The following is a 22,046-nucleotide window of genomic DNA, read 5'->3' as shown; positions in this document are numbered from 1 at the left end:
GTCACTGAGAGTGAGAGAAGGTATTTCACTTCGTATCTTATCACATATTTTCCTAAGTGAATTCTAGGAGGAACCCCATTTTTAACTCTTTGAATATTTAATTTCCTTTGGGTCAGAGGGCATGACTTCTTTCCGTACACATTCCTCTGTTTAAATTGTGATCGCTTATAATATAATACGACGTTGACAGAACGAGTTAATTTTTCCCGACGTAATGTCGTATTTTGTTTCAGAATTGACAGAGGTTACTTATGGAAAGGAATAAGATTTTTATTAGTCTAAAATCCAAACAATAGGATTGTTACTAAAATACAAAACGAAAGAAGACAACTCGAAGCAATAATATGGAAGACTCCATTTCTGCTGAAGGGGTGTTCTTGTTACACCTTTACAGTGTGGACTACATTTATTTTAATTTAAATGATGTATATGATTTAAAATTATGCAACAACAATACCCTCAATAGCAGACACACATAGAAAGGATCTCACGAGTTTCAAAGTAATCAATGGAGTGTGGAATCCAGAGCAACCATTCAATATGATACCCCTTGAAGTCAAGAAAACTTTACGCATGCACACAATTACCTAAACAAACCCTAGACTTGTGATTTGTAGCAAGGACATATATTAAATGTTGATTAAACGACCCAGATGGTTCTCTATTTCTTTATGGAAGTACAATATCAAATATCAGTTTCATAACGGTGACACATAAGAAAACACCCACTTCAGTTCTTATGTGAGATACATGGGAGACTCTTACATTTTATCAAAACTGGGGAATTCCCTCACGTGTTTCTAAATTTATAAAAACACTAAATATAAATCCTGCTTAATTCTGATTTTCCGTGTTGTAAAAAACACGCATATAAGTCAAGGGAAATATCGAAACATGAAGATTATGAGAAGAACATTAAAGGAAAGCTGTTTAAATTCAACCCGTTTGTTTGTTTTTCCTTTTATAGCAAGACAATATTGTTAAGAATGTTCCTTAATGTTTACAATAAAACGGTTGACGTGAGGGCATGGCCCTGAGTCAATGGTAAAAGTCTACAGATGGCTTGAAAGCAATCGTATCCCAAAAAAACTACCTTCAAAGTTAAACATACAATTCTATGGGGGAAGCTGTTGTACATTCAAAATAATTTGCATACTTAAACCACTATCTTAGATTCCGTAATGATAGAACAAGAGTTGGCAAAATGCTTCACAAAAAGTTCAGGTTTATAATAGCTGAAAATTTCACACAATACAAGAGACCACTTCAACCAGCCAAAAGTGTAGACTATGAAATTTCATAACAAGTGTGTATGAAAATTCAAAACACAATTGCTGCATAAAAATGAATATATATCAAATACACTTATAATGAAAAAAATAGATGATCACAAAATTAGGAAAATAATTTCTTACTGTAAAATGCAGAGATTTGATCACACAAAATAATACATTATAGGTGCTAATGTTCTTTTTCTCCTGGTCATGCAGTGTAGTATTATCACAAATAAGGATAGAATGTATGTCTTACATTTTTGGGATACGATTGCTTTCAAGCAATCTGTAGACTTATACCGGTGGCTCAGAGCAATGCTCTCACGTCAATCGTTTTATTCTAAACATTAAGGAAAATCTCACATTCTTATGATTGTCTTGCTTTAAAAGGTAAAAACAAACAAAGGGATTGAACTTGAACAACTTTCCTATAATATTCTTTTCATAATCTTCATGTTTAATAATTCCCTTGACTTATATGCGTGTTTTTAACAACACGGAAAATCAGAATTAAGCAGTATTTTAATTATATTTAGTGTTTTTATAAATTTAGAAACACGTCAGAGGGAATTCCCAGTTTTGATAAAATGAGAGTTCTCTGATTTCCGATAAATCTATTTCTGTCATATAAGAACTGAAGTGGAGATTTTCTTATATGTTACCGTTATGAAAATGATATTTGAGATTATACTTCCATAAAGAAATAGAGAACCATCTAGGTCGTTTAATAATCATTTAATATATACGTTCTTGCTCCAGGGTTTATTTTGGAATTTATGCGCATGCGTATAGATTTCTTGACTTCAAGGGGTTTTAGATTGAATCGTTGCTCTGGATTCCCCACTCAATTTATTAATTTATAACTCATTGGATCTTTTCTATGTATGTCTGCTATTAAGGGTTATTGTTGTTGCATAATTTAAAATCATTTGCATTATTTAAATTAAAATTAATTAGTCCACATCGTCAAATTGTTACTAGAACATCCCTCCAGGCGAAATGGAGTCTTCCATATTATGGGTTCGAGTTGTCTCCCTTCCGGAAGTAAATCCCGTGAGTTCTGAATGAAAAACAATATTAGCTCGTTCTGTCAATAAACGTCGTATAATGTTAAAAACGATCGCAATTTAAACCGTGGAATGTGTACGGAAAGGAGTCATGATAAAAGGAAATTAAAAATTTTGACAGTTAGGAATGGGGTTCCTCCTATAATTAACGTAGGAAAATAAGTGATAAGATACGAAGTGAAAGTACCTTCTCTCACTCTGACTGCTGTCAGTGTGGAAAGTAAACTTGGAATTGGTAGTACAAAAATAAAACACAATAGGCCTAAGTACATTGTTCATACGCTTTCATCCGGGATTGGCTATTTTGTAACTATTCAGATTACGTAAATTATGTTTTACATGTGCAGTTGAATTAGTTTTGAAAATAATATTATCCAGCTACATGTATGCATGTGTCAATGAAACAATGGCAATCGTATAGAGCAATCTGCTCTTTGATTTTCCTTCAATTTGGTATTTGAAAAGAAGTACTTTCCTTGTGTAAGTACTTACTAAAGGTCTTTTTCAATTTTTATCTTTAGATTAAATGCAGCAAAAGTCTAGAAATAAGTTAGAATTGAAGATATATAAATACTGTAAGATGGTTCCAAAGGAATATCACCTTAAAAAAAGGATAATTAACAATAGGGAACAAAAACTCATCCCTTTTGTTGTGAATTAGTGTCGAATTTCCGGTGTAAAACTGAAATATCTAAATTTAGAAAAGGTATAACTGTTATTATTTGATTTATTGTTGAGCCTGCATCCATTGTCGCAGGAATTAAGACATAAGAATAGTGATCGGTTCATTGCTCAGTGTTAAGTTTTTGTGTTTTGGTCTGTTTTTATAAACTATAGGCAATAGGTACATTTTATTTGTTGTATGGAAAGATTCATGATTGTAAGGTGTGTATGTCTGTCTGTCAAGGGGGAATTGCTATTTTGCAGGTTGCGTGTTGAGATTTGCAGGTTGCAGGTCACACATAAAAATTATATATGTGAAAATACATGTATAAAATCTACCCCATGACTAATAAATTTAAAATTATTTGAAATAATCCAATAATCATATTTTTAATACACATACATGTATCTTATAATGCTAATCCTACTTCTTAATTGCTATTAATAGTTCTAAACATTGATTCTAATTAAGTGAAAGCAATAAAAACTTATTGACATATGGGCTGAACAGGTTCTATAGATCATACTATTCTGTATTAATCTAGTTACATAAACAATTAAATTCCTTTCAGTGGACATTCAACGTCTTTGAGGCTTATATTAAAAAAATATTAGGTTTAAATAATTGTACATGCCCTTTCTTGCATGAACATAATTTAGTGCAAAAAACAAACAAAAAAACTTGCTTCCCTTTATCTTCTAAGAATTGTATACGTGAGATCGCTAAATAATGAGGACATTTTCTAAAAAAAATAATTCTTCTAAGGGGCATAACTTGTTTTAATAAGTTCACATTTTTAGAACTTGTCAGAGATACTGCTGATATTAACCTATTAAACTATTTATAGATTAGTTTTATAAAGAAAACTCAAGAGTTGTACCTGTGAGAGCGCTAACAAAAGCCGGATAGCCGGTACGACGGAAGGACCAACAGACGCTCGGTATTTCTATTTCACCCGCAACATTTTACTCAAAGATATTCCTATCATAGCGTATAAACCCAGTACAAATTTATGGTATGGTTGAGAGTCTGAAAAGCTTCGTCCAGTTCATTAGGGTTCATTGGATCGACTTTTAATAATGCGATGCCCTCTTCAACTAGATTTATATATTTATCTTTATCTATTTTATGTCAATAAATACGTTACCATCATAAATTCTGAGTGCATCCATCTGCGCAAGTCTGACAGGCGGAAAACCCCAAAATAAAAATATCATCCAATGAGAAGAGGGATGACCAGTGCCCGTATAACCATGCCTTTATATCATCCATTTAATTTCCGCCTGCGCATCAAGACACACGTATTTTTTGTATTAGTACATAACTTACAGAGAAGACTGAAGTTTTTTGTTTTTTCTATATTGAATATCGTAGGTATCCCCATACCATTATTTATTTGACATTTTTTGTTATTATATTGTTGTTATAAGTGTTTTACTTCATACTTATTTAATTATGGAGTTTAATGCTCCCAGTCCTTACGAGGCCATTACAGGTAATGATGTTTTCTTAGACGGTTCATTACCTTTTCCTGTGACCGTAACAGCGGTAGGGCAGGGAACCCCTCCTATTAGTAGTCAACTAACCGACGTTTTTACTTCGGTGACTACTAAGACCGGTCAACAGACCCTGCATGCAGGTTCTGTCGGTTATGATGGAGGTGTCCCTACCACTGCTACGGTTACACACACGTTTTCTAGGCCAGTTGACACCACAGGGTCCATTTCATCTTACCCTGGTATCTCTATGGGTTTGAACTTACCTGGTTCTAGAGCACCAGCGTCCTATTGTGGCTTAACTTTACCGGCTTCGACTAGTAATGCCATGTCATGGTCTAGACCTCCTTGGTCTCAGGGTTATCCTTATTCAGGCTTTTCTGGTCAGGGTTTTCATGGTCAAGGGTTTCCTGGTCAAGGTTTTCCTAATCAGGTTTTTCCTAGTCAGCCCTTTCCAGGTTTCTGGCCTTATTGTGGACCAACACCAGTTATTGTTCCACAGAGTACTACTCCTAATCTGTCAGTTCCTGCTCCTCCTGTAGCAGTGTCTAGTAGGGGTAGTAGTATATCTGTACCTGCTGCTCTGCCTACCTCTTCTGTTGGGCATCAGTCTAATCAGGTAGCTAACTCTGGCCCCTCCTTAGATGGGTTCAAGAGTATTTTGGATGATTTTCGTCAATCTATTTCTTCGGAATTAACTTCCTTCTCCAATCGCCTGTGTACACTAGAGAACATTGCCAATAAGTCAAGTTCTCCAGTGATTTCACTCCGTCCAGATCATGACATTGGAAGTGACCTGGAAGACAGTGATGAGGAGGAACGTTTTTCAGTTGCCCCAGGCAGCCAAGAAAAAGGGTTTACTTCGGATGAAGATGACAACTCAGTTCAGGTTTCTCAGATTATTTCGCAACCTTCTGTTCCTGTGTCTTTATCTTCATCTGTAATTGGTCAGTCTTCTGCCAATTCTGGTAAAGAACCAGAGACTGAAGATGCTCCTTCCTCCTTGAAGGATCTCAGAGATTCTGTCTATACTATCATGAGAGATGTCAACAAGGTGCCTTTTCAGTCACCTCCCAGACCCAAGAAACTAACCTCCACTTTTGAGGCTTCATGTGGTCTGCCTGTAGATGATAATAAATCTCATAGTAGTTTTCCACAGTCTAATCATATGTCCAACTCTTTGCAGATCATTAATGATGGGATTGTGTCTAATGAGTCCCAATTTTCCCAGGTTAGTGGTTTCGGTCTGGCCTCATTCTCTGAGCAGTTCCGCTCTAAGGATTATGAAATTTTTGACTCTACTTTGGGCATACTAGTACCCAAATGTGACAAAGTGTTATCATCTACTATTTCTTCTAAACCCGCCGATGGACTGCGTCTTACTCAGTTTGTTTGGTCTAAAACAGAGAATCTTCTTAGAAACGCTTCTCATGTTCTAGGCACTGCTGAACATTTCTTATCAGCAGTTGCCCAAGTTCTTAAAGACTCTTCTCTTCCACCAGAGGTCAAACCTTTCCTATTACAGGTAGACAAGGCTTTGGGTGCCTCCCAATTGCTGATTATGGGTTCCATCGCCAACTGCACCTTATCCAAAAGATCTGAAATTTTGGAGAAGGCAAAGGTGTCAGATAATCTTAAGGATGCTTTAATCAAGTCTCCTTTGGATGAGAAGACATTTGGGTTACCACTTGATGAGGTACAAAAACATCTCAATCAAACTCCAGTCCCAGTGAAGGTAAATGTATCTGTTTCGGGAAATAATTCTAAGCGAGGTAGTTATTCTTCTGCTGGAGGCTCATCTTATAATTCTCAGGAGAAGAGGAGGAAAATCACTAAAGATGGAGGTAATAAACCTAAGAAATCTTCAATCCCTAGGTCTAAACCTAACAGTTTTAAGAGAGGTGGCAAGTGGGCCAACCCCTCTTCCTAGGAAGTTGCCCCCTCGTACGTTACTGTCAGAACCCAATCCAGAGATGTACTACAAAACTCCTCTTTCTCAATTACCAGTAGGGGGAGGTTAACTCATTTTCTAAAAAAATGGATAAGTATTACCTCAGATTGTTGGGTTCTGTCAGTAATTCGAGGGGGATTGACTCTTCAATTCAAAGAACAACCACCTCTTTCACCTGTTCCTATCCCACTGTCCAATACTCAAGATCCACAGAAATTTCTTCTTCTGTCAACAGAAGTAGAGACTCTTTTGATAAAGAGGGCAGTGGAGGAAGTCCCTGTATCTTCAATAGATCCAGGTTTCTATTCTCGTCTCTTCCTTGTATCGAAGAAGACCGGAGGAATGAGACCGGTCATCGATATGTCTATCCTCAACTCTTATATGATTATTCCCCATTTCAAAATGGAGACCAATCGTTCAATGAGAGCTTCTATTCTTCCAGGTATGTGGACAACATCCCTGGACCTGACGGACGCTTATTTTCATGTCCCAGTTTGCCATTCATACCGCAAATTCCTTCGGTTTGTTTGGAACAAAAGGGTTTACCAGTTCAGGGCTCTCCCTTTTGGTCTGTCAACTGCACCACTAGCTTTCACCAAACTTATGCAGGTAGCAATTGCTCACCTTCATTCACAGGCTATTCAGATTCATTCTTACCTGGACGACTCACTGATCAAGGAACTTTCTCCCGAGAAACTCTATCTCAATACAGATGTAGTCATCAGATTGCTGCTCTCTCTGGGGTTTCTCATTTCTTGTAAAAAGTCGGACCTCATTCCGTCTCAGGACTTTATTTTCCTAGGCGAACATTACCTTACTCATCAGTGCATAGTTCGACCTCCTCAGGAAAAGTTTCAGAATCTTTGTTCAAAAATTCATCTGTTTCTATCTCAAAAAACAGTCACTGCTCGCCAGTTTCCACAACTGCTAGGTCTCTTGAATTCTCTAGCCGATGTTGTTCCACTTGGTCGCCTTCACATTCGACCTCTTCAATTTTATCTACACCAACATTGGCTCCCAGCTACACAGAATTGGGAGTTTCCAGTTCCAATCATTCATCAGGAATTGTGTCCTCATTTGGTTTGGTGGACTTCTCAAGCAAACGTTTTGAGAGGCCAACTTCTGTCCTCTCCAGTCCCAAATCAGACTCTGTTCACAGATGCCTCCAACCTCGGTCGGGGAGCTTATCTGGAAGGTCTTTCAGTGTCAGGAGTGTGGACTCCAGATCTTTTGAAGGAACACATCAACATACTAGAAATGAAGGCAGTGCTTCTTGCACTGTCTCATTTTCAGTCCCTACTGCAGAACAAATCTCTGGTTCTAGCAACGGACAACACCACTGTGGTGGCTTATTTGCGAAACCAAGGGGGAACTCATTGTTACGAGCTGTATCTTTTAGCAAGAGAAATCCTTCTTCTTTGCAATCAACTTCATCTACAGATTGTAGTTCGTCATGTCCCAGGGAAACTCAATGTGTTAGCAGATGCTCTGTCAAGAACACTTACTCCAGTCAATACAGAGTGGGAACTTCTACAATCAGTATTTCAGGCAATAACACTTCAGTGGGGGTCTCCCCATGTAGACCTGTTTGCAACGAGCCTCAATTACAAAATTCAAGTGTTCATGTCTCCTGTACCAGATCCGAAAGCTTACGCAGTGGACTGCATGAGTGTTCCTTGGGACGGGATGTTCGCTTACGCTTTCCCACCGTTCAGATTTCTGTCACAAGTTCTTCGGAAGATCTCAGCAGAGCAAGGGTTGATCATTCTTATTGCTCCAGCTTGGCCCAAACAAGCCTGGTTTCCAGATCTTCTTCATCTATCCTGTGCTCGTCCACTGGTTCTTTTGTACAATCTTTTGTCCCAGTTCAAGGGCAAGATACTTCATTCCAATCCAGAGAAGCTACATCTGTTCGCGTGGCTTCTCTCAGGGATAGCTTCAAGGAGAGAGGTTTTTCTGAATGCGCAGCCAGACATCTCTCCAGGGCAGTCAGAGATTCCACTAACATCGTCTATGATGCCAAGTGGACTATCTTCAGTAGTTGGTGTAGTGGGAAGGAAATTGATCCTTTCCAAATTTCTGTACAACAACTAGCAGACTTTCTGATCCACCTTTTTGAAGAGAAAGGATTATCTCCCTCTACTATTAAAGGCTATAGATCAGCTATTTCTAGGACGATTCTACTGTCTGGAGGTCCAGACTTTGGTAATGATGAATTCATTTCTCTTTTAGTTAAGAATTTCACTCTTGAACGCCCTAGACAGAGAGTTTTAATCCCCTCTTGGAATTTGAGTCTTGTTTTATCAGCTTTAAAAAACCATCCTTTTGAACCTGCGGAAAAGGTTGAAATCAAGTTTTTGTCGTATAAGTGTTGTTTCCTTCTTGCCTAAGCTTCTGGTAGAAGAAGAAGTGAAATTCATGCTTTTTCCACTGCTGACTACTGCCTTCGTTTTAATAGGGATAAGTCATCTGTTACCCTATTAACGGATCCAGCTTTTTTAGCCAAAAATCAAATTCCTGGTAGAGGTTCAGAACCGATAGTGATTCCAGCCCTTCCTGTTGATTCAAGTTCTAAAGTACTCTGTCCTATCCGAGTCTTACTTTTATATCTTCAGAGAACTCAAAGTCTCCGCACACGGATCTGTAAAACTATTCAATTAGCTTACAGTTTTTCTAATGAAGAACTTCTGAATAGTATGCATATTAAAGCCCATGATGTTAGAGCTGTTTCTACCTCCTGGGCCTTGTTTAATAATGCTTCTTTAGAGGAAGTCTTATCTGCAGGTTTCTGAAGAACTGAAAATTCTTTCATTTCTCATTATCTGCAGTCTTTAGCTACTCAAGCTCAGAGTTTGTACTCCTAAGGACCTTTAGTTTCCGCACAAAGAGTTGTTTTTCCTCCTGCATCTTCAAGTTCAGGGGATTCAGCTTTGTGTTAGATTCTATATTTCACTCAGAATTTATGATGGTAACGTATTTATTGACATAAAATTGTACATTTTTAAAGTAAAATGAGATTTTATTAAATAAATACTTACCATCATAAATTAAAGGTCCCTTCCAACCTCCCCTTCATCCCCTGTTTTTTTCCTATGGCTTCATGCTTATGTTGGAAAATTAAATGGATGATATAAAGGCATGGTTATACGGGTACTGGTCATCCCTCTTCTCATTGGATGATATTTTTATTTTGGGGTTTTCCGCCTGTCAGACTTGCGCAGATGGATGCACTCAGAATTTATGATGGTAAGTATTTATTTAATAAAATCTCATTTTACTTTAAAAATGTACAATTTTGTTCTATCTGACCTTATGATTGATAGCTCACTAGTAACCCGAATTTAACTTGATCGGACAAAAACGCATTAACGCTGTTTAAATGAGATTAATCGTCATTTGATAAAGATTGACAAAAATTAAAAATCATTTTTAATTTATTTCAATGCATATCAAATCATTTTAATGCTAGTCAAAAAGATTCACTTGCAGTCGTTCAATTTAATTCAAGTTGGCGGTAAGTTACGTCAAACAAATAGGCCACGCCCCCGTTAAACTATTTCAAACTGGTATTAATTCGTTTTAAACCGTGTTACCCGAGCTTTTAACAGGTAAATCACTCAAGCAAAACAACATCGATGTATCTTTCGTTTATTTGTTTCAAACGTTATCGACTTATATATATAAATGTGTATTCTTATTAAAGTCATATACTTCACAATTTAAACAAATGAATGATCAATACAAAACTTGTGAATCTGTTAAAAATAAAATAGTTGGATGTTTAACATATTTTTAATTTGCCCAAATGCAGTAGATCTTTATCTCACATATTCGTTTCAAAACTTTGCTGAGTGCATGCTATGAAAACTTGTGACATAAGTAATGTATGGTCCATTGCAATGACTTACGAAACTTTGGGTATTTATGTATATTTCCGTTTCTCTTTTTCTGTCTTACCATAGTGTACTCGTAAATTGAATATAGACACGGAAATTAAAGAAACAAAAAATATTTATTTTTCACATAGTTTAAATCGATGTATCTTATATTTTCGGTCAACAACAAATATTTCCTAGCTGTATATTGATATATGAAATAGCTTGTAATAAAAACAATGTTGTGTTAAATAATAAAATTAATGAAGATAATGCTGACATTTGTTGAATTTAATAAACAGTTAAGTCTTGCACAACATTGTAAATGAACTTGAGGAACAGCTCAATAAACTTTTAAAACTGTATCAAATTGTAATATCGGTCACTGACGCGAAACGGGCGTTAATTGTGGAAAAGCAGCACAATACGAAAATTGTGAATTATGGTTCCGATTCTGTAAAGGGATTAGTGTGCTGTCATACACCGTGACGTACAAAAAGTCTTGCTATAAATGAACATATATTCTGTTTATATGAGATAAATTTTAGTCTGCGATAACGATGGGTTGGTTGATTTAAGTTTTACGACCTTGACTTGCTCTATGTCGACATTATCTTACGTCTAATGCATTTAAAAAACCCGTATATTTACGTTTAGGGCATTTAATATGAGTCTACCTACCAAATTAAAATCAACATAAACATTATTAAAATTAAACAAGAATGGAAAAGAAACAATTATGCATTGTTGCTCTGATATAATTTTTATTAACTATATTTTAGCGGTTATGTCTAATGAAAACTAATTGTCGTATACATAAAATATTTCATCTAGGTGCTTTCGTTGAAATTCGCTTTACATATCAAAATGAATTTCATTGGTTAGACCGTTTGCAAACTTTCAATCCAGGTGTTCTCATCGAGGTCCGCGTTCATGTTTCAATTCAATACACAATATTTTATCAAGGTGCTTTCGTTGAAGTTCGCGTTACATAGTAAAATAAATTTCATTGGTCGGAACATTTGCAAACTTTTAATCCAGGTTTTCTCATCGGGGTCCGCGTTCGTGTTTCAATTCAATACCCAATATGAAGTCCAATATGGTAAAAAAAAAAAGAATTTTAAACTCTACGATGTCCGAGTAAATAAATAGAATTAAGAAAATAAAACACTTTTACGATTCGTCCAACACAATAAAGATACTATCCTTTTCGCCGATGAATAATTATTACTATAATATAAGAACTAGGATTTGTATACTATTCAATCTGGGAACAGTATACCTAACAATATATATGTTCCTGATTTGATTTATTTTTCGAGAAAATAAATTTGATTTATTCACTTAAATCAATAATTGATCAACTTGAACTTTGAAAAAGTTACATTAATATATCTTTTCGCATCCTTTAATTTAAGGTAATTACATCCAAAAAACTAAATAAAATTAATTGTATTATTTAATTTAGATTCTTTATTTCTTATAAAACCAAGTTAACGGTAAAAAGAAAGATATTTTTACATATAATATTAACATACAGATTTTGCGTATAACAAGTTTGCACAAAACGAGTAACAAGAATAAGAGATTGGTGATCAGCCTGGAGAACATACTTTTATGTATATATAATTCAAATTAATTTACACAAATTTTTCAAAACACAATTTTTTTTTAAATAAATAAAGTGCCCAATTTCGAAACATTTACTCGGCTTACATAGTTAAGTTTAAGAAAAGGTCTTCTACTATCTGTTAGAGCTGTGCAGTTTAGAATATAGTGAACTACATCAACCTATCTCTTGAGCGTTACAAAGTACAAAGTACCTTTCCTGTCTCATAATTCTACGCCATCTACCGGTTTCTATAGGTAATCGATGATTTCCAGTTCTAAACCTACATAACGTTATCTTATCTTTATAACGTAATAAGTCTAAATATTCTTCAAATTCAAAGTAATACAAAACCAGGGTTTCAAAAAGTTGAAGAAAAAGAAAAAGACATTTAAAATTTATAAAAAAGCAAATCAGAAATAGTGTTTAACTGAAATTGAACAAAAAAGAAATTATAAAAAAATATAGTTTATAATATGTAAATATTTATTAAAGAAAGCTAACAATAAAATGAAAGAAAAATATGTGTGATGCTTAAGAACATTGACCTGGGCCGTAACAGCCTTATGTTGGAAATTTTAAAACAAAGTTGAAACAAAGGCTTGTCTTCATATCAAATTGTTTTCACGGCTAATGTCTTGCAAGAAGCAAACTCCCATTACTCCGGTGTCGCCCCTGCATGTTTTTGCGTGATCCATGCATGTTTCTGATTTACTTGTCTTTTGTTTATTTACAGTCCTACTGTATGGCTATAGTCTTAGTGTTAATTGTCATTTGAAATACTTGAAACTTGCTTATACTGGTTGGTTCCACGTGAATCTTATGATAATAGTTCATGCATAAATAACCGGAATTTGGTACACGTTAAATGTACGTTATTTTTAAAAATAACATTATTAAAATAATATCTTTTTTCTAAAATTTAATTAAAATCATGAAAAATACCTTCATATTTTTGCAAAGTTCACGTAAAAATAACATGAAAAATTTCACGTGTGATTCATTTGAATTACTGAGTTTTTTCTCCATCATTTAAGGCAATGGTGGTGTCGTTGCTTCATCCATGCAGAAATAGAGTACTTTAAAAATATGATTCAGTAAACAGTTTTATATAATTGCTCGGTTTTTTGATGGTTGTTTTACGTTCAGTGGCAAATAGTTCATGCATGTTCGGGACAATACAATACAAGCTCAGCAAGTCGGACAAACATTGCAAATTGTATGCAAAATTTTACAAAGTTCAACAGTGTCATTTGTGGAAAATTATTTAAGAAACAAATCTTGAGATCATACATGCATTCTGTAAGTAAAACAAACTGCAAATGCGAAATATAAAAGGTCCAGCTTGAAATTCCACATGTAGGAGATGTAAGCCGGAGTCTTGCGTGCCTTTTATATTTTATCAAAACGTCTAATCCAGCAACCTGTCATGAACAAAAAATAAAGGAAACCAAGACGATATGCGCACCTTTAATATGAGTACATTTTAGTAACACCAGGTACATAATTTAAACCTGAAGCAAAAAGACAGCACTCAGTCCTTAATAATAAGCCGTATAAACCCTATATGTATACACCAAGTGCGCGATTGACGGTAGAACGGACACGGGTGAAACAGTATAATGATACGTGCTCTATTAGGATATTGGTGACAAAACATATTTTTGAATATGCAGTTCATATAATGGAATGGTAATTTTGAAATATAAAATGAAGTAGCAGTGTAAGCAAGCTAACATTTCCGTCATTTTGTATTTGGTAGAAAGTTGATTAATTGGCAATTTTACCGCACCTCCTTATTTCATTATGGTTGGAATTTTCTCCAGAAGAACAAAAGTTTTAGGACTTAAACAAATATGTACTAGGAGACTGAAATGTTACTGTGATAATTATACTTATCAAAACAAAAATAATGCGATGCCCTCTTCAACTAGATTTTTATATTTATCTTTATCTATTTTGTTCTATTTGACCTTATGATTGATAGCTATATATAGTCGCCTGCGTTTGAATTTCGGAATTACTGCTGGGAAGTTCATATTTTAGTTGTAGTAGAATTGGAAGATGATCCGAGACGTTTGAAATAATGTCAGGTTTTTCAATATTTATTGTGCAGTCTCTAAATTTCTCTTGGAAAAGTATATAATCAATTGCAGAAGATGATATGCCACAGGTATGGGTATAGGTAATTCCAACTTCTGTGCTAGACAAATTATGGTCAGACACGAAATCAAAAATCCTCAGGGTAGAGGTGCTACTTGCTTCTATATCTTATTTGCACAATGTACATTTATACAGTCATTTTTAAAATCTAAAACATCATGTTCAGAAATTACATCACTACATGTATTCATTTGTTCAGCAATAATCGTGTTAAGGTTTAGGACATCATGTTGTGCCTTTCAAATTGAAACAGTTCCTTGTATGAAAAACCCTGCTCTGATTTGTCTTGTGAATAATATAAAGGTTGACCTATTCTTGAAATGTGAAGCATTGGTGGAGCTTTATCATCATGGGTATACATGGATAAGTCATTTCCATAAAGTTAAGAACTTTCTTTCTCTTTTGGAGTGTGATTAGTAGTACCTGTAGAGTAAGTCTATGGATTATGATATCTTTAGAGTAAATGCTTTTTCTCTACAATTTTCCTCCGTATTACTAACAGAATTTTCAGAATGTTGAGTCGGAGTATAAGTGAGATTAAATTAGAGAAGCAAACTTGATCTTCTGCAGAATGCCGATTATAAGAATGACGAAGGTTTCTGGGAGGACGTTGTGGTAGGTCCCACCAGTTACCATGTGTATAGTAATCTTGAGTTCTTGTGTTCGGATGGTAACTCATGTGGCTATATTGTCTTGATAATTATTCCAATTGTGAAAGTATGGGTAGTAGGGATCACGACTATCAGTAGGGACGTTGTGGTAAGTCCCACCATTGCCCCACTGATAAGGTGGTGTATCATTAAAATTGGTAAATGGAACATTGTTATCTCTGGAATAGTGAGTGTTGTATGGGTAACTCTGAGAATGTGGAATTGTATAGTCAACATTGTGTTGGACGGAGCTAGTTGGAGCTCTATTGCCATATGTAGATTTCTCTTGTTGATGACTATCATCATACAAGGACTGAAGTAGGCTAAGTTCCCGATCAACTTTATTAGGACGTACTCGGTTACTCTTTAATGTTGCTTTGAATAGGCTATCTAAAATTCTTGTCTTGTCATTTGAGTTGTCATTTAGTATAGCTTCTTTAATCTTTAGTTGTTCTTCTTTTTTCTTTAACTTTTGCTCTAGAAGTTTAAAGTCTTTGGCTGAAATTTCTTTACCCTGATCTTTTTTAATTTTTTCTTTTGAATTTATAACATGATGGTTGTGAAGCATAGCAATTTCCAGATTGGAATGATCTGTGTCCATCTGTATGGTGGCAGTTTTTGGTACTGCGGTCTTTTTGGTACATGCTAATTCAATGTTGATGTGTTAACTTTTGGCCACAGGGCCATTAGATTCAGTAGATTTGCATGTGGTTTGATCAGCAATTTCCAGATCTGATAAAGATGTTGAGAAGTTATTAGTATTGAGATTTGGTAGCTGTGTGTTGAGACATTCAGAATGGTTTAATGAATTTGTAGATATTGGATATTCATCTAGAGACTGATCAATAATGTCATGTACCAAGATAGAATTTGTATAGGTATGGAGTTTGTTATTTGTTTCCATTGTGTTTGAACTAGATATCTGATCTAACAAGCCGAGACAAGTGTAACAGGAATGTGTATTGTTATCAAGGCAGCTATCATGAGTACTAAATTGCACTCAGGAAAATTATTTTCTGTATCATTTAGAGCTTTATCACAGACAGAGCATTGAAGTAGATTCTTTTCTATAAGTAGGGATCTTGCACTGGTAATGTGTATTTCGTCTGACCGGCTGTTATTTCCGTATGTTTTTAGCTGTGTTTCAGGACTAGTACATTTTATATCTTCCACAGACTTGCCACATTTATAATGAACGCAATGACTGTTATGACACAATACTGCCCTAGATTTTCAGTTCTTATTGCACTTAATACATCGTTCCTCATTTGAACGTTTTGTATATTTGCTCTCAGATAAGCCAGGATACCGTGTTGCTGATTTTTGAAGACAATCTAGTGCATCAACTAGTTTTCTAGCATCTCAACTGCCACCACCTTTGGAAGTTCTGAGTTGTGTCAGTTCACATCGCAAATAACTATTTTTATTTTGGCATATCTTTGTAGTCAATGCGCCGTGTTTGGAACTTTTAAAATTGTACCAGCGTCTGTGATGTTCGCTTAAATTGTATAAATTTGAAGATTTTGATAGTGTCTCAGTTTGAATATATTGACATGATTCATTTGACATCGTGCTATTATTGAAGAAGGATATCTGTTATCCGAAATATCTAATATTTGTTCATTTTATAGTTATTATATGGCGATGTTGTTCCCTTTTTTGACTTGTTATATACAGTGTGAGTGTTTATATATTTACCTAAGATTATCTTTTATAGAATTTTGATAAATAATTAGGGATGCATTGTTAATGTTCATGAAAAAGTATTTAAAATGTTTACAAAACAATTAATTTATGATTTACACTAATGAGCTTGGGTGTGTATAAAGTGAGGATTATGGCTTCCGTTGATGATCACCTAAAAACTACTCAAACGGCGTCTTTGATCTTGTTATACTCTCTTGGAAAAGCCATAGCATTTTTTTTAATTGAAACAATTGAATAAGTAAAAATAATGTCATTATAATAATAAAAGACTGTGACATACAAATACATCGATCTGATACTAGAATATTGATCCCCTTGCCATATTCACCCGGATTTATTTTAACTTTACCAAGCTAAGCAAGAGTTGTGTCCCTTAGATTGTCGAACTTCCGGTGTTCGTTTGAGTCGAACTACGTGTATCTCGAAATATTTCTCTGGTCCGGCTGACTTCGACATAACGAGAGTCGACTGTATTATATTTTGTTATACAGTATGATAACATGATCCATCGCCCTGTAAGATTAATCGTTGGCTATTTATTCAGTCATTATATATATGTCGTGTACAAGTTGCGATTTTGTACAGGTTGTAACATGTACAAAAATATTATACATGATATAACTTGTATAATGCAAAAATACAAGTTATAACATGTACAAAAGTACCTCATACATGTTATAACCTGTACAAAATATTGCTTAAAAATGGTTTTAACTTGTACAAAATCGAAAAAGGATATTTTTCTATTACCGCAACAGATGATATTGACCTCAATAACATTTTCATAACTTTTTTATTATTCTTTCATGTTAGTGTGTTTTGTCCTTTTTTGATACAGTTAATGTCCAGGGGTAGGTATTACGAATCATTACCTAAAACCTGTCATAAGATATATCGTAGGACATGTCTTATGAACCTCTTATGACTATCTATGGACATATCTTTATTTGATGAAATATAATTGTGAGTGTCCACATTGAAGGCAATAGTAAAATACTTTAAATTCATTCTAGTTGACACTAAAAGACATAAGAGGATAGCCAGGATAGATATGTCTACAACTATTTTTGGAAATGGGGTATGTGTCTAAAAGACAACAATCCGCTCATGGAGCAGACACCATCCAAAGGCCACAAATTCATGCTTTCATAGTAGAGGATATATATTTAAAACATCAAAATGAAATTCGCCTCATGCAATGATCTTATAGTTAATAAACAAAAATTGAGTTATAAATTTACATAAGTCATGCTGAAGGCCAAAAATGTTGAAGAGTAGATCCAAAGATATCGGTAATGAAGACTATTTCAGCTCTAGGTGTAATACCACCAAATCATGGTACGTCACATCCGGTTGCATACGAAAGTAGGCCTAAAAAAATATTCCCTTGAATTTGACAGTTGTAGAAAATTAACCCTGCAATTCAAAGAAATATACTGTTATGAGTAAATAAAAAGACTTTGATACCAGTAACAATAAATGATTGACTAAAAGGGAACCGTTATTTGTCACACTAGGCGAACAGACCAAAAACTTGAGTTACACATAAGGGCTTATAGAAACTTCCGTGTAGACTGTTAACATTTATAGAGACAGTTCTTTCAGCTAAAACACTTTAATTATTGATTTAACATTACATTTATTTCATTTTTGTGGGGAAATCATCACATTTGTTTTAATTTTTAGACAAAAGATATCAAGTTTTGATGAAAAAGGAAGGAAGGAGGAAAAATGGACCAAAACAGACCAAAACAGACCTTCAAATGAACTCTAAAAGGTGCAATAAAATTGTTTATCATCTTAAAGTTGTCTTTTGTATTCTATATAATTGTTTGAATGCATAGATCATGAGTTTATGATCAGATATTAGTCAACACTGCATTTTATAATAATACACTGAAATTAGGATTTTTCGAAGAAATTAGACTGAAATTGCCGTAGGATATGGCCTTACATTATAGTGATTTTCTCTGAAACTATAGCTCTGACTGAGACAAAACTTGACAGTTATGCTTGAAATAACTTGCAATTGGAGGGGAAAAAATTACATTAAGTTTATTTGACATTTAGGTGTTCTTTAGGTGTAATACCACCAAATCATGGTACGTCACATCCGGTTGCATACGAAAGTAGGCCTAAAAAAATATTCCCTTGAATTTGACAGTTGTAGAAAATTAACCCTGCATTTCAATGCACTTAAATTTTTCTGAGTCGTAAATATGTATGTTGGATGTCTGAAAGCATCATTCTTTTTTTATTTGATGGTCTTATAAAATATTTTGGAACGTTAAGGTTACGTAGTTACCAAAGCAGGTAACATGTAAATAACAGTGTAAAAATTGGGTTGTTTACTTCCGGCGATGATTATTTTCTTATATGCAATGAAATGTAGTGTGAAATTTTCACTGTATCACTGGAAAGGATTAAACTTTACACATGCAAAGTATTTCTTTGGTTGTAATAAAGGTACATACTGTACAATTTTTTTAAAAGTGCCAATTTAACAAAGACTAATAGGGAAAAATCAATGGTGGTATTACACCTAGATCTATTGCTTTTACAGAGTAAGCATATAAGACTTTGTTTTAGTCTTTGCATGCTATAAAGTCGAGAGGGAGGAGTATTTCCCAAAATTATTAGGAATCGTTCTTAATTTTTTTGGAAGAATTTAGTTACTAGTATATAATGTAATTGTCATTGAGAAATGCAAGCTTTCAATATCCAAGCTGTGGGAAGGTCGTGCTCCACGTGTTGTCGGCAAAGTAACTATATTCTTTAACTTTTACTTACATTTGCCTTGGTGGCAATATAGCCTTGGTGGCTTTAAGACCTTGGTGGTCATTTATATATGCCTTGGTGGCAAAAGACCTAGGTGGTCATTTATATATGCCTTGGTGGCAATAGACCTAGGTGGTCATTTTTATATGCCTTGGTGGCAATAGACCTAGGTGGTCATTTTTATGATTTTTTACATTTGCCTTGATGGCAACAATGAATTAAAAATACTAGCCTTGGGGACGTCAATACCTTGGTGTTCATTTATATTCGCCTAGGCGGATTCTTGATAGAACTAGATGGTAATGTTTGACCTTGGTGGCAAACTGATGTTTTGGGATTTAGACCTTAGGTAGTTATTATCAACCCAGGTGGTCAGATATTTGTTATGCCGTGCGCCGGTTAAACGCAGGGCAAAGTGCTATCGCTATATAAAATATATGTGGAAGTGGGGGCTCTGGAAAATTGTAGTTGAAAGGAGAATAATAAATTGTTTATAGGGTAAATAGTTTCTTTTGTTACTTTTGACTGTGTTGTGGACTTTTCATTTATTTTTACATCGTACATACTGATAGAAATGCTATTTAAAGACTTTGTTAGAAAAGAATAGAATTATTGAGAAAATGGAATAATTTAGTGTGACATGTCACTTGATATTCATGTTTTTTATCGGAGTGATGTGTATTGAATTATAAGGTGTCTTCGTCGAGGTCCGCGTTCAGCGGTCTGTTTGATTGTATAAGAAGAATAAGAATAAGAATAAGAATACTTTATTAATCCAATTATGGACCCTTGCGGGTTTTAAATTTCATACAATGATTACAATGATTTGTTATAACAATGAAATAATAAAATGAAATACATGACAATAGAACTCTGAACAGTTATTGCATGCACATGGAATAGAAAGTAATATGGGAGACAATCAATCAATTTCTGTAAGGATTATTCCCCTTTAAACAGATATGGTGTTTTGAGTTGCATACAAATGATATGCAGCCTCAACTGATTAGATATAAGGGTATTTTTCTCCCATGTACACACAGCAACCAATTACTAGATATTTATGTATATAATTATATTTTTTGACAATTGCAGGAATATGATAAGCACCTTAGAGTTTTACTGCAGTTTGTTTATAAGCATTTACATAATAATAGAAGAAATATGCATACACATAGAGAAATGTGCACTTAAATTAAATTTTTGAATTTAAAATATATATATATAGATAAACTAAAAGAGATTTAGCCATTAACAGAATTTGTGGATCTCAATTGAAAACTCTGGATAAGAAAAATGCATAACTTTTTCAGTATATGTTGATCTTCAGTGGTCATTAACCATAAAAATTTTGATTTGCAGTCCAAGTTATTGAAATTTTGACAGTGTTCATGAGCTTGTGCAAACAGTGATTCTCTACATTGATTATACAATGGACAGTTAATTAAAAAATGAAACTCATCTTCAATATCATTATGAGAACAAAAATTACAAGTCCTCTGTGACCTTTCTATAGGTTTGTTCTTATGTCGCTCTTTTTCTACTCTTAATTGGTGAGCACTTATGCGAAATTTACATAAAATTTGTCTTGATTGAAAACTTTGAATATCAAGATATTTTTCCATTTGGAAATTACTTTTATGAGAAAAATATGTATCTAGCTTTCCATTAACATTATCTTTATCATTGAACCATGCTTTTAAAAATAATGTCTTTAACTTTTTCATAATAAGTTGTTTTAATCTATTAATTGAATAATCAATACAATATGTTTCTTTCAATTCAAGCTTTTGTAAAATAAATTTAACAGAGGAATACCATGTTATAGTGTTATTTTCATGCATATCTTTGTTACATAAAAACGCTTCTTTCAATAAATTTGAGTTACAATGATGTAATCTATGCAGATAGCTTATCATAGATATAACAATATTAAAATATATAGGAAATCTACCTAATTCTGATTGTACAGCAACATTTGTACTTTTATTATTTAAGCCTAGAATATGCTTACAGAACTTTAAGTTCATTTTATCAGCAACATTATTCTGGTATATTTTTTCAAGCACATTTGTAGCATCTTTTTTACAGGAAGCAGAGTTGGTTTTAAACATTCCCCATATCTCTGAGCCATACAAAATAATAGGTTTAATGGTATGGTCAAACAGATGTAAATTTGTTTTAATACTAGCATCTGAGCCAGATAAACATCTATTAAGTTTATATGAAGCTTTTAAAGATTTATTAAATAAGTCTTCTTTTGCATAATTAAATAGGCCACTTGACTGGAATATAACTCCAAGGTATTTATATTTGAAAACAGTTTCAATTAATTCACTTTTAAAATAAAATGGTTCTTTTATGTGGCGTCCACTTTTATTAAAGATTAAGACTTTAGTTTTTTTTAAGTTTACATTAAGGCACCAGGTATCACAGTATGATTCCAATGCCTTCAAGCGCTTTTGAAGTCCATCTGCAGAATCAGAAAATACAATGACATCATCTGCATACATAAGACAGTCTATGCGACTAGTGCTGAGTTTTACACTATCAGGACAATTTAGTAAACAGTTAGGTAGATCATTTATGAATAGATTAAAAAGGGCAGGGCTTAAAACATCCCCTTGTCTAACCCCAATATAAGAGTTAAAACATGGACCTAGTTTGTTATCAACTTTTACTCTTAAATTATTAAGTGTATACATGTGTTTAATTAACTGGTAAAATTTTCCCCCAATGTCTGACTTGAGCATTTTGATAAGAATACCTGGGTGTATCACAGTATCAAAAGCTCTTTTAAAGTCAATAAAAC

Source organism: Mytilus edulis, chromosome 8 (assembly GCF_963676685.1).
Source record: "Mytilus edulis chromosome 8, xbMytEdul2.2, whole genome shotgun sequence".
Lineage (NCBI taxonomy): Eukaryota > Metazoa > Mollusca > Bivalvia > Mytilida > Mytilidae > Mytilus > Mytilus edulis.
This window is presented reverse-complemented; position numbering follows the sequence as displayed.